The following is a 12,678-nucleotide window of genomic DNA, read 5'->3' as shown; positions in this document are numbered from 1 at the left end:
TAAAAAAAACATTCTTGTGATAGGCCCTGTTCCCGGTAAGAAATATAGTGAAATTGTCTTTCCCATTCTTTCCCCTGATCCTGCTACGAAGAAAGATGCTCATTTCTTAAAATATCCCATATATGTAGGGGGAAACCGAGGAAGAGGACAGATCTATCCTGATGGTAGCAAGAGTAACAATACAGTCTATAATGCTACGTCAACAGGTATAGTAAGAAAAATACTACGTAAAGAAAAGGGGGGGTATGAAATATCCATAGTTGATGCATCAGATGGACGCCAAGTGATTGATATTATACCTCCCGGACCAGAACTTCTTGTTTCAGAGGGGGAATCCATCAAGCTTGATCAACCATTAACAAGCAATCCTAATGTGGGAGGTTTTGGTCAGGGGGACGCAGAAATCGTGCTTCAGGATCCATTACGTGTCCAAGGCCTTTTGTTCTTCTTCGCATCCGTTATTTTGGCACAAGTTTTTTTGGTTCTCAAAAAGAAACAGTTTGAAAAGGTTCAATTGTACGAAATGAATTTCTAGGTCCCGGGATTTCTTACCATCAAGTTGGTAAAAAGCCTCGATTTATTGGCAATTGCTAGAATTATCTATGATCTATTTTGGAAATCCTTTTTTTGTTTAGACTGCTTTTTGTTTATGAGATGTCTGGAATTCCTTATTTATATCCCATGCAAAAGAAGAGAATCCAAGGCAAAGGCGAGAACAATCAAATTAAAATTTCTTCTTTTTCGGAGGGATTGCAGGTCTTCTTAATCGTCTATTCGGCACAAGAAAAAGCCTTTTTCTTGTGCCGATTCTTCTTGTATCAAAATAAGAATCCTTTTTCTTCCTAATTCGTCAAAGATTACTATTTCTTCTTTATTCGGGTCTGTCTCTTGGACCTCTTTTTCTTTTGCTTAGGTTTAGCCGAGGTAGTGGACAAACAGAGGGGAAGAAAATATGGCGGGGGAAAAATTTCTTGTGATTGTGAGCAAATTGCTTGGCTTGTTTAATTAAGTTCAACTTCAAATTTACAGAAATTTTGCAAAAAAAAAGTAAACTCTTCCATTGAAGGTTTTTTTATTTTTAGGCTAGTTGAATAGTTTTGATTAAGGTTTTATTAGTTTATTACTCGAAACTAAATCAAGGATTTTCAGGATACTTCCTTCGTGGAATAAGATATTGGATCCTCGAGTGATCTCTTTTTCTTGTTGCTTCATAAGAGTGAATCGAATAGATTCAATTCGCGTTATAAGAGTAAAATAAAAATTCCGCGGGTCCTTTCCGCTCTAATCAGATAAAGGGGGGTAAGGACCCGCTAAGCTCCTACTTTTTCATGTTTACAATCTGGTCCCTCCGATTACTATAGAGATGAACCCAATCCAGAATATGAACCATAAAAGAAAACACCTACTAAACCAATCACAGCAATACCAGCTACAGTACCTATCAGCCAAAGAGGAATTCTTCCAGTAGTATCGGCCATTTCCCCTACTTTCCTCCACATTTTATCAATTGGTCATGCTAGAGACAAAAACAGTCATGGGTAGTTATAAGGATGGTATCCTTCCAAATGGGATAAGAGAATTCTTATTAGTCTCTTTCTTTCTCTCAATTGAAGAAGTAATTGGAAAATAAAACAGCAAGTACAAAAATGAGTAATAAACCCCAGTATAGACTGGTACGATTCAATTCAACATTTTGTTCATTCGGGTTTGATTGTGTCATAGTTCTATAGTTGGAATTTGTTTTATCGTTGGATGAACTGCATTGCTGATATTGATCCCAAGAAAAAAACAGTAGGTACAGCTAGTCCGTGAATAGCCAGCCATCGCACTGTAAAAATAGGATAGGTTCGATCTATGGTCATTGAGGGCCTCCTAAAAGGATCTACTAAATTCATCGAGTTGTTCTAAAGAATCAAAACGGTCGGTTATTAACGGAATTCCTTGTCGGCTTTCCGTGAAATACTCGTTTGGCCTAGGACTTCCAAACACGTCATAAGCTAAACCCGTACTGACAAATAACCAACCCGCAATGAATAGGGAAGGTATAGTAATGCTATGAATAACCCAGTATCGAATACTGGTAATAATATCAGCAAAAGAACGTTCTCCCGTGCTTCCAGACATGCTGAACTCCCAAAATTTTTGTACATTCAAAAAAGGAATTGATTCCGTAAAAGATGGGATCGACCAGTAAATAGAAAATTACTGATATTTCATCCTTGTGAGATTGTCAATTTTGTACCAAAGGTGTATTTTGAGTATACCGAATTAGTATAGCTATCCTTCCTATGGCACAGCAATCTGGTTTTGCCTGGTTCCGAAACATAATTACTTTTTTATTTTTTTTTTGTCTATAGGTAAGCTATATGTTATTCAAGGCATCAATAGAAAACCCCATTTTTGTAGGTTCTACTTACTTTTCATTGGCTTCGGAATAATAGAGTAATTCGGAATAGCAGCCAAAATCTTGGGAAAATCTAAGTTAATGATCAATAGGTTTGGATAAATAATTTAGGAAGGATATTCTCATACTGACACAATACAAGGACAAGTATATGTGAAATCTATCCTTTCATAATTCGTAATTCATCCTTGTATTGTTTGTTGGATTAGGTCTAACTTTCTTGACCAAACTGCGAGCGCGGAACTTTACGAGATGAAATAGGGAAAGACAGAAGATAGAATAGAACTTAAAAGGATAATTGAAGTGACTCGTCTTCGAATCTACTTTGGTTGGAGTTCGAAAAAGGAATAAAAATAAAGTAAATTCAAGGAAGAGCTTTCTTTTTTTTTTTTTTTTAACAGCCCCTTGGCAGGTCGTGGAATGCTTTTGTTCTCCTCTTATTCCATATGGAATACAATCAGTTAAAATAAGAAGGAATAGGGGAATATTCGATCGTTCACTCCAAAAAGAGGGTCCTATTGAAAAAGAAATTATCCAAAATAGAAAGAAGTTTTTTTTTTCAAATTCAATTGTTTATTTATCTCTTATTCAAAAATTTCCCTGAAAATTGAATTTCTTTTTTTCATTCAATGGGGTTAGATGATCTAGTTCTTAATATTATTACTTTACTCAATTGACAAATTCCACAACAAATCTCTTGATTCGGAATTAGGGACTCATGTATCATCTGATGAATCCACTTTCTTTTACACTTCTGTATCTTACTCTATCTTGTTTTTTAGTATTATCTAAAATAACTGATGAATTATGAATTTTCCATAACTTAGGTAAATGCTTTACCAACATATGTAGTGTAGTAAAAAAAAATAAATGGAATTTAACTCTTTCATGCTTACTTTAACTAGTTATTTTGGTTTTCTACTGGCTGCTTTAACTATAACCCCAGCTCTATTTATTGGCTTGAACAAGATACGCCTTATTTGAATTGACTGAATAATTATAATTCAGAAAAGAAAAATCTTTCTTTGGGATTCCTGGCATTCTACGACTCTTTTCCAGACTAATTAGGAATTCTTTTCTTGGTCATTGAGATTCGTGGATAATTTAGAGTACTATTTAGGGATAGATCGTACCTCTTTTTTTATCCCCTCGAACAAATCGAAATGATTGAAGTTTTTCTATTTGGAATCGTCTTAGGCCTAATTCCTATTACTTTAGCGGGATTATTCGTGACTGCGTATTTGCAATACAGGCGTGGGGATCAGTTGGATCTTTGATTGAGTCATTTTTTTTTTTTGATTGACCTCCTCCAGACCAGAGAGGAGGTCAAATTGAAATTGGAGTTACAATTCAATTTTGTTAAGTTATTTTACTCTGCTTCGACATAAAATAGATGGAATCACGCTCTGTAGGATTTGAACCTACGACATCGGGTTTTGGAGACCCGCGTTCTACCGAACTGAACTAAGAGCGCTTTCATTCATTCAAAAAGAAAATCTTTTTCTATTCCTAATGTATCTCACGTACGTATAGTCTCCACAAATTCAAGTTATACCCACTTTACTTTAATTGATCTCGTCGCTACTGCCTATAAAGAAGAAAGAAGTAATAGGTAGGGATGACAGGATTTGAACCTGTGACATTTTGTACCCAAAACAAACGCGCTACCAAGCTGCGCTACATCCCTTTTCCAAATTAAATTGTTGTACAATGCCATTGTACACAATTCCTGTCTTCTTTTCCACATCATAATTTTCTTCTTCTTTCTTTCTCTATCTATATATAGAACCCTCGTGTCATTTCTTCTTTTTGGTCTCATATAATTAAGGAATTATATACATATAAAATCCAATATAATTTCGCCTATAAAAGAAGGATTACTTTTCCTTGGTAATATATAGGAAGAAGGGGTCATCTTTTTCTTTTTTAGGGATAGGAAAATTTCGTCGATATGGTTCATTTTATATATAGCATAACAATCTTGGGCAAGAGTTTATGATCATATATGTATTCCAACAAGGAAGGAGGATTTTCAATGCGGGATATAAAAACATATCTCTCTGTAGCACCCGTGCTAAGTACTCTATGGTTTGGTGCTTTAGCAGGTTTATTGATAGAAATTAATCGTTTATTCCCAGATGCTTTGTCATTCCCTTTTTTTTAATTCTAGTTATTGCTATGGGAGGGATAGATTTCTTCGTGATATGACAAAATTTGATCCTTTTCAATCTTTTTTTAGTATCGGAAGGAAAAAGAAAGAAAAGATGGATTGGGTTGAACCTCAGAGTCATTAAAAATTTGGTAAACCCCATTTTTGAAAATAGAAATTCAATTTAAAGGGGTACCCAAGCTAAATAAGGCCTCAGAAATCAGAGCATAGAAAAGGCGGGGCTGGCTAATTAAATGAAAGGATTTCGAACCAAAATCTTTGCTAATTCGACAAGGATTGTATTCTTTAATTATTTCTCTATTTTTTATTACTTAATTAAAGAATAAAAAAAAATTATTCTAATGAATTTTATTCTTCTTCTTCGGATTCAAAATAGAAGAATAAAAGAATAAGTAGAAGAATTAAGTTAAGTCAATCCAAAAAGAAAAGGAGGTTCATGGCCAAGGGAAAAGATGTTAGAATCAGAGTTATTTTGGAATGCATCAGTTGTGTTCGAAAAGGTGCCAATGAGGAATCGACGGGGATTTCTAGATATAGTACTCAAAAGAATCGCCACAATACACCCGGACAATTAGAATTCAAAAAATTTTGTCGTTATTGTCGCAAGCATACGACTCATCACGAAATAAAGAAATAGGAACATCGTGTGTTTGATCTTTCCAAACAACAGAAAGAGTAAGAACTTCATATTTAATATATAAAGAAAACATAGTATAGAATACAAAATACAAATCAACTCATCTGATTTCCGGTAGATATTATTTCATATGTATAGAGGGTATTCATATACTATAATATGAATCAAATAAGATATGGATCAAAGAAAAACTACTTCTTCTGGATCCTAAATTAATAAAATAAAGAAGTGAATTTTCAAATTTTCAAATTTTAAATAAGGAATAAATCATGTATACATCTAAACAACCTTTTCTTAAATCTAAGCAACCCTTTAGTAAATCCAAGCAAACTTTTAATAAATCCAAGCAACCCTTTCGTAAATCCAAGCAAACTTTTCGTAAATTCAAGCAACCTTTTCGTAAATCTAAACAACCTTTTCGTAGGCGTCCCCGGATTGGCCCGGGAGATCGAATTGATTATAGAAACATGAGTTTAATTAATAGATTTATTAGTGAACAAGGAAAAATATTATCGAGACGAATAAATAGATTAACCTTGAAACAACAACGATTAATTACTCTTGCTATAAAACAGGCTCGTATTTTATCTTTCTTACCGTTTCGTAACTATGAGAACGAAAAGCAATTTCAAGCCCAGTCAATTTCAATAATTACAGGTTCTAGACCCAGAAAAAATAGACATATTCCTCAATTAACGCAAAAGTACAATTCCAATCGAAACTTAAGAAACAACAACCAAAATTTAAGAAACAACAACCGGAACTTAAGTTCCGATTGTTGATGTTTTATTCGAATTCGAAAGGGCCAGACCTATATATATTATAAAGAAAGTAATCCAGCTCGTTGATTCCTACCACTTAATCTTAATTTATTGTATCTTCCCGGAGTTCCCTCTCCGGGAATTCATCTTTTATTATTCCAGTATATTACTTTATTTATACCTTTAATTGATGATCTTTATTTTATTGGAAATCGTGTAAAGATTATTTGGATTTGATACAGCTACTTGTGCAAGCATTTTACGATTAAGAATCAATTTCTTCTTGTACAGGTTGTGTATTAATTTACTATAACTATCGAATACTTTATATACCCGCGTTGCTGCGTTTATCCGAGTGATCCACAAACGACGAAAATCCCTCTTTTGCCTACCTCTATCTCGATGAGAGGAAACAAAAGCTCTTTTTACCTGTTGGGTAATCATTCGATTAAGTCTTAAATGAGCCCCTCTAAAGTTTGAGGCAAATGAACGCATTTTTGTTCGTCGTCTCCGGGCTATATATCCTCGCGGAACTCTGGTCATTGAATCAAATTAACCTTAATGAATAACTAATGATTTCTCTTCTTTTAGCCACCCTTTTTCTCATTAATAACAAAACTAATTATTCCGATATATAAAATATTAATTCCAATGGCTTTTGCTATAGTAACCTTCCCAACCACGATTTTTTATTCCACTCCGTTCAGTTATTTCTATACGAAATAACAAATTCATTCTAATAATACTAAAAAAAATAGTGGGTTCCATCGTTTCTATGGTTCCCTTTTAAACGGTGAGGCCCTCTCTATACACCGGAGCCCTTTCTTTCATCAAAAGGTATTGCGAACTTGTATAGTCCACATTCTTTGGCTCTACCTATCCATTATAGAGTAAATAGCTCTTTTCACAATAAGAGTTATCCATACAGTGACGGTATTTAATTATGAAAGTTGGCTAAGTAGCTGACCCTGTTAGTCCGTTCTTTTAAGATAAAGGAGCATAAGCCTTTTTCTTTTTATTACTATTTCCTCCGCTTAATGGATAACCATTTGCTACCAATGGGAGAATTGCTTCTTATTTCCAATTTAGATAATTGGATTTGCACCAAAGGAAACCATAAATTCCATATACCATAGAAATCTAGGATAGAGAAGCTATATCCTATTCATTGGTACTAATCATGGATACTTCAATTTTTTTTATATTTGTTTGAAGTCATGATCTGAACGAGTCGCACATACACCCTAGCACATGTTCCTCGACGCTGAGGGCATCCTTTAAGCGCGGCCGTTTTTCGAGCATTTCGTATTGGCTGTCTTGCGTTTCTAATAAGTTGTTTAACCGTCGGCATGTTGTATGTATATAGAAAAAAATGGATTGGTTTAGATCCATCTTAACCTGATGATTGCTCATCATGAAGTCTTTCTATTTTCTATTAAATCGAGGAAAACACGAATTTAGCTGTGAAATAACTTTACAAGAAATCCGGACACTACCAATCCTTAAACATTTCTGGAAACCACACTGGATCAGTATCGCAGTGCTTGTCAATCATTTCATCCCCTACAATATCGACAAGTCCATAAGCTTTGGCTTCGTCTGCTGACATAAAAACATCCCTTTCCATGTCTTCGGATACAACCCAAAAAGGCTTGCCTGTTCTTACTGCATAAACCCTTGTGATCATTTCGCGAACTTTGTGTAACTCTTCTACTTCTAGTAAAAATTCTGGTGTCCTTGCCCGATAATAAGCACTAGCAGGTTGGTGAAGCATAATCCTCGCGTGAGGGAATGCTATACGCTTGGTGGGTTCTCCTCCAAGCAGAATGAAGGACGCCATGGAGGCGGCTATTCCGAGGCATATTGTATATATATCTGGTGTCACCGTTTGCATCGTATCAAAAATAGCCATTCCTGAGATTAGCCACCCGCCTGGGGAGTTTATAAACAAAAAAATATCACTAATTCCATCTTCTATACTCAGATATACCATGAGACCTGTAATATGATTCGTGATCTCGCAACGAATCTCTTGACCTAAAAAAAGTGTCCTTTCTCGATACATAACATTGTATAAGTCAACCCAAGTCGCTTCTTCATCTCCAGGAATCCGGTAAGGTACTTTTGGAACACCAATGGGCATATTAGATTAATATTATTAAATTTAAGTAAGAAAACCACACTTTAATATGGAAACGTAAGAATGGAACAGAAAGAAAGAATCCGCAGTTTATTGTCTTAATTTTTATTCTTATTCTATATGAATATTATAGATTCTATTAATACGTAGATTGAAAGGTTATACATATAAGGAATGTAAGACAGATTGAATAAAGAAAAGGGAATGGGTGATTTGAATGCTAAACAAAGAGGGGTAGCGATCTATTCTTCGTTTTTTCCAAATTGGCCAAGTTACCCATTGCATATTGGCACTTATCGAGTATAGAATAGATCTGCTTCTCTTTCTTCTTATGAACAGAATTGGCTTCTTATTTTTAATGGAATGAAATAAATATTCGCGCTTTCTGACACAGAATCCCCTAGAAGGGTTAGGTACATAGGATATGGATAGTCTTTTTCAATGCGATAAAATAAAGCGACATCGTGTCTATTTTTCTTTGCTAAAGGGGTATTTCCATGGGTTTGCCTTGGTATCGTGTTCATACTGTCGTATTGAATGATCCGGGTCGATTGCTTGCGGTGCATATAATGCACACAGCTCTAGTTTCTGGTTGGGCTGGCTCAATGGCTTTATACGAATTAGCAGTTTTTGATCCCTCTGATCCTGTTCTGGATCCAATGTGGAGACAAGGTATGTTCGTAATTCCCTTCATGACTCGTTTAGGAATAACGGATTCGTGGGGTGGTTGGAGTATTTCAGGAGGAACTGTAACAAATCCGGGTATTTGGAGTTATGAAGGTGTGGCAGGTACGCATATTGTGTTTTCTGGCTTGTGTTTCTTGGCAGCGATCTGGCATTGGGTATATTGGGACCTAGAAATATTCTCTGATGAGCGGACGGGAAAACCCTCTTTGGATTTGCCCAAGATCTTTGGAATTCATTTATTTCTTGCAGGGGTGGCTTGCTTTGGCTTTGGGGCATTTCATGTAACGGGTTTGTATGGTCCTGGGATATGGGTATCCGATCCTTATGGACTAACTGGAAAAGTACAAGCTGTAAATCCAGCGTGGGGTGCAGAAGGTTTTGATCCTTTTGTTCCGGGGGGAATAGCTTCTCATCATATTGCTGCGGGTACATTGGGTATATTAGCGGGCTTATTCCATCTTAGTGTCCGTCCGCCTCAACGTCTATATAAAGGATTACGTATGGGCAATATTGAAACTGTACTTTCCAGTAGTATCGCTGCTGTTTTTTTTGCAGCTTTCGTAGTTGCTGGAACTATGTGGTATGGGTCAGCAACGACCCCAATCGAATTATTTGGGCCTACTCGTTATCAGTGGGATCAGGGATACTTTCAGCAAGAAATATATCGAAGAGTTAGCAATGGTTTAGCCGAAAATCTTAGTTTATCAGAAGCTTGGTCTAAAATTCCCGAAAAATTAGCCTTTTATGATTATATTGGTAATAATCCGGCAAAAGGGGGATTATTCAGAGCAGGCTCAATGGACAATGGGGATGGAATAGCTGTTGGATGGTTAGGACATCCCGTCTTTAGAGATAAAGAAGGACGTGAGCTTTTTGTACGCCGTATGCCTACTTTTTTTGAAACATTTCCGGTTGTTTTGGTAGATGAGGAGGGAATTGTTAGAGCAGACGTTCCTTTTAGAAGAGCAGAATCCAAATATAGTGTTGAACAAGTAGGTGTAACGGTGGAGTTCTATGGTGGCGAACTTAATGGAGTAAGTTATTCTGATCCTGCTACTGTAAAAAAATATGCGAGGCGTTCTCAATTAGGGGAAATTTTTGAATTAGACCGGGCTACTTTGAAATCTGATGGTGTTTTTCGCAGCAGTCCAAGGGGTTGGTTCACTTTTGGTCATGCTACCTTTGCTTTGCTCTTCTTTTTCGGACACATTTGGCATGGCGCTAGAACATTGTTCCGAGATGTTTTTGCTGGTATTGATCCAGATTTGGATGCTCAAGTGGAATTTGGAACATTCCAAAAAGTGGGAGATCCAACTACAAGGAAACAGGCAGTTTGATACACATTGTTATAGTATCTTTCACCTCTCTTTTTTGATTTGACATGGGAAACATCTCCCATCCTTTCTTTGACTCTTTTTCTTTCTTTATATGGGAAATTATCCCAAATGACAAATGAATAGGTGTGGAAGTTATAATTGTAAATAAACCAGGATCGAATCTATGGAAGCATTGGTTTATACGTTCCTTTTAGTTTCGACTTTAGGGATAATTTTTTTCGCTATCTTCTTCCGAGAACCACCTAAGGTTCCACCAACTCCAACTAAAAGAATAAAATAATTTCATTTAAGTAAGAAGTCCCCCTATCTGGGAGACTTCTTACTTAAATTAGTCTCCGTGTTCTTCGAATGGATCTCTTAATTGTTGAGAGGGTTGCCCAAACGCGGTATATAAGGCATACCCAGTAAAGCTTACAAGTAAACCAGATATGGAGATGGCGACTAAAGTTGCTGTTTCCATTTTTATAGAATTTCAAGATTACAATGGATCTACGAAAAGATCGTGTATTTACAACTACAACGGAATAGTATACAAAGTCAACACCAATGATTAAATAGAATTTATGGCTACACAAACCGTTGAAGATAGTTCTAAACCTAGGCCAAAACGAACTGGTGCAGGTAGTTTACTGAAACCCTTGAATTCGGAATATGGGAAAGTCGCCCCGGGTTGGGGGACTACTCCTTTTATGGGGATCGCAATGGCTTTATTCGCTATATTCCTATCTATCATTTTAGAAATTTATAATTCTTCCGTTTTACTGGACGGAATTTTAACCAATTAGGTTTCTACTAACTAAAACTAGGAAGTCAGAGTTTTTCCATCCAAAAAAGCCTTTCTAGTTTAAGATCTACATTTCTAGATATTATGGTAGTTCGACCGCGGAATTTTTTTGTTTCGGTATCTCTGGAATATGAGTGTGTGACTTGTTAGAATTGATCCTATTGATAATACATAGAAAGGGCCTGTTATCTCTATCAAGATGATTCTAATTCGTCAGATATTATTTATTCTAGTATCTGGAACACGAAATAGATAGAGTGGATCAAAAAAAAATGGAACTATGATTCATACTCACTATTAAGACCTCGCAACCAGACTGAAAAATTCAAGTAGTTCTTAAATAAAAATAAAAAAGAAATTTTCTTCCTTCCAATTTTGTTTGCCCAAAAGACAACTTTTTTTCTCTCGATTTTGTCGAGTCATTACACTGATTCAATAAATGATTATCAAGCGGTTCTTATTCGAAGAACCCTTGCCTTTTGTTTAGCTTGAGACTAAATCATCGTGGCTCTAGTATGAATCTAAGGTTTTAATTGAACTGATTCATAGGATCTCAACAAGATAATTTCTATATTACGCATAAAAAAACAAATCCTTTATAGGGAAGAGAAAAGTCAAGAAGCCTCTAATGACCAACATAAGGGAAAGGAAGAAAGAAAGACGCGCCAACTTGAGATTTTTTGGCATTATCATCACAAAGAAGATATTCCGGATTTTTCTTATTTGATATCTTCAAGGCAAATCGACCCAATTCAGTGGCTGATGAAGTTTTGAACCTTTTTTCTAATATTCGTTGAAAATTTTTGTGTTTCTGCTTGAGCCGTACGAGATGAAATTTTCATATACGGCTCTTAGAGGGGGACTCGGGTTAGTTACCTATCTCAATAAAGTATATGATTGGTTTGAGGAACGTCTTGAGATTCAGGCAATTGCAGATGATATAACTAGTAAATATGTTCCTCCCCATGTCAACATATTTTATTGTTTAGGGGGAATTACACTTACTTGTTTTCTAGTACAAGTCGCTACCGGTTTTGCTATGACTTTTTACTACCGACCAACCGTTACAGAGGCTTTTTCCTCGGTTCAATACATAATGACCGAGGCCAACTTTGGTTGGTTAATCCGATCAGTTCATCGATGGTCAGCAAGTATGATGGTTTTAATGATGATCCTGCATGTATTTCGTGTGTATCTCACAGGGGGATTTAAAAAACCCCGCGAATTAACTTGGGTCACAGGTGTGGTTTTGGCTGTTTTGACTGCATCATTTGGTGTAACTGGTTATTCTTTGCCTTGGGATCAAATTGGCTATTGGGCAGTCAAAATTGTGACAGGTGTACCTGACGCCATTCCGGTAATAGGATCGCCTTTAGTGGAGTTATTACGCGGAAGTGCTAGTGTGGGCCAATCCACTTTGACTCGTTTTTATAGTTTACATACCTTTGTACTGCCTCTGCTTACTGCCGTATTTATGTTAATGCACTTTCCAATGATACGTAAGCAAGGTATTTCGGGTCCTTTATAGGGAAGGCATATCATAGAGAATTATAATTATCATATATCATATCGGGTAGGTTTTGGTATTTCATTGCTACAAGCATGGGTTATTGTAAAATAACACATGTCATTTGGATACTTCTCTTCAACTCCAAAGTATTTTTATACAATACAAATAGTTGAAGTTAATTTTACGAAAGAAAAAAGGCGGATTATGGGAGTGTGTGACTTGAATTATTGATTTGGCCATGCAGATAA

At 36.0% G+C, this 12,678-nt stretch overlaps 1 non-coding gene across 1 annotated transcript; it reads right to left on the bottom strand.

The window, feature by feature from the left end:
* Positions 1 to 4,017: 4,017 nt before the first annotated feature.
* Positions 4,018 to 4,091, bottom strand: TRNAP-UGG (transfer RNA proline (anticodon UGG)). The gene has a single exon. It is a non-coding gene; the product is annotated as a tRNA-Pro (tRNA).
* Between the last annotated feature and the right edge of the window lie 8,587 nt (positions 4,092 to 12,678).

Source organism: Triticum urartu, unplaced genomic scaffold (genome assembly GCF_056163025.1).
Source record: "Triticum urartu cultivar PI428250 unplaced genomic scaffold, HENAU_Tu73 scaffold2, whole genome shotgun sequence".
In the NCBI taxonomy this organism is placed as follows: Eukaryota; Viridiplantae; Streptophyta; class Magnoliopsida; order Poales; family Poaceae; genus Triticum; species Triticum urartu.
The sequence above is the reverse complement of the archived record's forward strand: the minus strand, read 5'-3'. Positions and strand labels throughout refer to the sequence as shown.